Source organism: Misgurnus anguillicaudatus, chromosome 11 (assembly GCF_027580225.2).
Source record: "Misgurnus anguillicaudatus chromosome 11, ASM2758022v2, whole genome shotgun sequence".
NCBI classification, from domain to species: Eukaryota; Metazoa; Chordata; class Actinopteri; order Cypriniformes; family Cobitidae; genus Misgurnus; species Misgurnus anguillicaudatus.
In genome coordinates this window covers 31,485,516-31,490,699 of record NC_073347.2, presented here as the reverse complement: position 1 = coordinate 31,490,699, position 5,184 = coordinate 31,485,516, and positions in this window count along the sequence as shown.

The window sequence follows — 5,184 nt, the reverse complement described above, 5'->3', positions numbered from 1 at the left end:
CAATTTTCTGTGCTAACACACACACTTTGTACACAAGGCCCCGGGTCTCTACGGTAGCATTTTTCGACAAGTAAGCACATTTATTTATGCACGTGATTTATTTAGACAAAGTTATTGACTATGCAAATTTCAAACGGTCAAAATGACGCCTTGTTTGTTCTAGTGTTTAAGATAATTACCACACTGCAAAAAATTATTTTCAAGAAAAAATTCTTAGTATTTTTGTCTTGTTTTCAGTAAAAATATCTAAAATTTCTTAAATAAAGATGCTTTTTCATGATGAGCAAAACGACCCAAGAAAATAAGTTTAGTTTTTAGACCAAAAATATTACATTTAAGGGATTTTGTGCATAAAACAAGCAAAAAAATCTGCCAATGGAGTAAGCAAAAAAATCTTGAACATTTTTCTTAAACACTAAATTCAAGAAAATTTGAATTTTGTATTTTTGTCTTGTTTTCAGTAGACATATAAAAAATTCTTAAATTAAGATGCTTTTTCTTGATGAGCAAAATGACCCAAGAAAATAAGTCTAGTTTTAAGACAAATTAATATACAATTTAAGTGAAATTGTCCTTAAAACGAGCAAAATGATCTGCCAATGGGGTGAGAAAAAAATTGTGAAATAAGATTTCTTTTTTCTTAAACACTTAATTCAAGTAAAATTTTCTCACCCCATTGGTAGTCAAAATACCATAAAAGCGCATGATTTTATGTAAATTAATATGAAAAAGTCTCAGCTGTGTTGGGGGCCCTGTCAAGATTCTTTTCATGGGGCCCAAAATCCTTGGCAGCGCCCCTGATTGTGATATTATAAAGATAGCAAATTGTCTACAAACCTAAATAATTGGTTACACAGAAGACCATTCTTGCTTTGTCTATTTTCTCTTGACATTTTTTGGGGACTCCCAGAACCACATGCTTATAAGTTTGTTCACTTAAAACAGTAATAGTACTGCTCTCCACAACAAGCTGTATGATAAAAGGTGACAATGTTTATGTTGAGGACTTTGAATGAAAGTTTAAAACTAAAAGAGGAGGAATTATACATTAATAGTTAATTGTGCCATCTGCAACTATGGTTCATGGTGAGTTGAGGCAGGGCATTAAACTTCAGTCGTAAACTGGCATTCTGCTCCCTACATGTGACTTGAGCTAGTTTTGTATTTTTTAGTGCTCTCCAAGTTGATGTCATTTCCTAGGGGTTATGTAATTCATGGGCTGCGGATCATCACCGGGTCGATAGCGAGAGAGCTGATGGGTCGTCTGGTCCAAGAGAAACACAACGCTGATCTGTGGTTTTATGTTAAAGACGAGGTCTGCGACCAACACATAACAAGGAAATACGATCCCAAAGCATTTTTTCGTATACTGCAGTGACACATTTCTCAACTCAACAATTTGTGAAATCAAGTTTATCAAACTTGATGCATCCACGTTAGCATACTTTGGTATGTGTGCATTCTTAAAAAATGTATATTCATTAAAGCCTACCAGAAAAGCAGTCCAGATTGTGAACCGAACCCACAGCCATGCACTAAATCAAGTTATAGTGACTCAAATTTACAGCTCATTTGAAGCAAATACTCTCGATATGGGCCAAACTAAGATAACATGTCAGATTGCCAAATCTAGGGCGATAGCATTGTGCAAAGACTGCGTCACATTATCTGCGTGACCTCCCTCTCGCCAAAACATAGACCGGGTGTGGTAACGCTTAATATCTCAGGTACGCCTCCAATGGCCTTCCTGTGAACCTTTCTTTCCATAGTATGCAAACACACCTTAAACTATACCATCTCTATACTTTATTGTATTGCTTGGGTGAAAATGTTCTTTCACGTGCAGTTCAAGTGTTGTTTATAGCAAACTAAACAAACGTTTCAAAGGTTACAGGAGAAAGACATTTTAGAAAACAATCAACTTTGGATCTGACTAACCCATTTTGATTAATGGCTTTCGTGTTTGACTTTAACGTCCCCTTGAGTCTATAGTTTTACTGTTCCTCCTCAAGTGGCACCGGGCAAAACACAAGCAATTATTTCTATTGCACAAATGATGCATAATGTAAACATTTGGCTCCTGATAGTTCACTGTGGTTTGACGAAGGATTGTGAATATTCCTAGAGACCTCTTGGCAAGCATCGGTTGGCGGAAATAGCTTCCAGAAGGCAATGGATCCTTTGTGAAGAATTTATTAAAAGTAACTGAAAATTGCTGCAATTAAATCCATGTAGTAAAGCAGCAGTCATTCGCATCATCTTGATCTTGATATTATCTTTCAGAAAAGCATATTGTGTTGTTTTAAACCTTTAGTTAGGGTGACCATACGTGCCATTCTTACCGGACACGTCCTGTCCAGGATTTCGGTGCGTCTTCCAGAAGTCGTATTTGTCGACCGCATACGTCATAGAGGATTATTATTATTATTACTACAGAAAAGCAACTGTTACATTTTAAGGTAAGAATGAAACTACGATTTTATGTCTTATGTTTATAACAAATGGCATATGCGATCAACAAATACGACTTCCAGAAGACGCACCGAAATCCTGGAGGGGACGCGTCCAGGAAGAATGGCACGCATGGTCACCCTACTTTAGTGCAAAAACGTATTACAGCAGATTTTTTTAAACAAAAAAGTTCAAACCTTTGGAACTCATTTGATATGTATCCCCAAAATGATCTTTTATTAATGACATGCTCAGTGCATGTTACAAAGACACAAACAACATTTCTGTCCCACAGGATCATCCCAACGCTATCTCTAATGAGAATATTTTCGGAGTTGGCTAATTCGTATCAATTCATACGACCACATTTGTAAGTTTTGGTATGATTTGCCTTGACCCCTGTGACATTGGGGTTAGGGGTTCAGTTACGTTGTTGTTGTTGTTTTTTCATGAGAATTGTATGATTTTGCATGATTAACTTCGTATGAATTGATACGAATTAGCCAACTTATACAATATGTACGATTTCTCATGAGATTAGGCTGGATCATTCTCAGCATTCTCACTCACAACATTTCATCTATATATACATTTCTATCAATCAGTCAAGTATAGACCAAATAGTGGACTTACAATTTACCAAGTCTACTTCAAAAAACCTTTTTTACTCATATTTAAAGGACTTTTTATACATTGAAATCATGTTACATGTGGATTAAAAAGTGTGCATGATCCAGATTTTGTGATGCCTCCAGTTTAGTGTTGGCAGTGCTGCCATTAAATATTTGAAGAGTTTCGTTGCAAAACGAGATAAATCCATTTTTTTACATTTTTGTCAAAACATGTTTATTATTATCTTATCATGTTATTATTTTGTTTTATGGTGCTACTTAGCTGTATTTTTTAAGTTATGAAGGTTTAAATCAAAACGAACCAACTGCAGTTGAATTGAAATTAATTGGAATGCACAACCAAAAAATGAGATTTCTGAACAATTAACAAAACGGTGGTTATCTCGTTTTGCAATGAAACCCTTCATTTATTAATGTTTAGTGGAAACAGAATTATTTTACAGTATTTTTACAGTATGTTGCCGTTATTACAGTATGTTAAATGTTAAATTATAATTGTGCATGTATGGTTCACATCTGGAATGCCATACATCTGGATCAGTGTTGCACGGGTTGATCCAAAATGATCGGGTGCCTGTGGTTACGAGTCATCCAAAAATATTTGGAATGATATTCGGGTCGCGGTCAGTCGGGTCGTTTGAAATAAAGATGGCAATTAACTATTTAAAAAAATTACTACTTTAAAAAAAATGCGTGCCAGGAAGCGGGTCGTGTACAATTTTTTTTCCCGGGCGGATAAGTTGAAAATGCCAGTCGGGTGCGTCACTGATCTGGAGGGTGAAAATTTGGGGGTTGTGTTTGCTTTTATATTAACATCAGTGAATCTTTTCTCCCAAGATACAAAGGCCATAAGTTGGCAAAGAAATATAAAACAGAAGAGCACAAGGTTTTTTGTTGTCTTTGTTGTGTTTATTCAAGATCTCATGCATTTCATAACATACAAGTAAAAAAAATTAATTGGACATCGGTCAAAGAATTTAACATGCAACATGATTATGGCAACAATAAAACATACTATTTCAAATATTTATGGATTCATACACTATCAAAAATAAGTGTACAAAAGTTGTCACTGGGGCAGTACTCCTAATAGGTACCATTTAGGTACAAATATGTGCCTTTTAGGTACCAATACGTATCTTTGAATGGTCAATATGTACCTTTTAAGTACTAATATGCACTCTTTGGGTACAAAGGTTTACCTTTTTAAAAGGGTACTGCCCCAGTGATAGCTACCTTTTTTAATGTGCTTCATATCACACATATCACTACAGTATGTAGTATGCATTATGGTGTGCGGTTGCCTTTGAAACAATGCAACTGCATTTCCTGATTTTATACTTTAGAAAATTATAGGATCAAATTTTAATAAGAGGTCTTTTCGTGCGCTGGTGTTTTGGCAGATAACCAGACAGATTGCTTCCCTTTTATCTTTAGAGACCCTTTGGCATGTCTAGAGAAAGATGTGTTGTGTCACAAAGCTGTTTAATCTTCTTAAGCTCTGCTTTACATTCCTCTTCATTTCTTGCAGAAAGAGGCCGGCTTTCCATTTTGGTGGTAACGGAAAACGCTTTTTCTTTTTATTTCCACATCCGCTTCTTTTGGGGTTTCGTGTTTTGTGACAGCTCAAAGGACATGGCTTTTGGGATGTGGTGCTGGTTTTGGCGGCATTGGTACTGTAGATTGAACTGTTTTCTAATGGTAAATGATGCCAATGTTGAATCTTATGACCCAGCTCACCCTAAAACATCTGTTATCTTCTAACATCTATTTATGAATATTTTTGAAGCAAAGGGCTTGATAAACAAATACAACTTTTAAAACTGCTTACTACTGCTGTTAAATATTGCATGTGTATAAGTAAAGTACACAAATCAGTCTATTTAGTTTTAAATTGCCATAAAAAGAAATAATTTTACAAACAATGTTTAAAATGTAATTTTTAGATTTTACTATAGAAGTCAGTAGCACCTTTCTCATCAGCAACCTTTTTAAAAGCATTGAAACTGCTGTCACAGAGCATCGATCTGATGGATGCTTTGCTCTTTATACTATACTTTGAGAAAAGATACACCATCTTCTTATAGCTCCATCTATACTC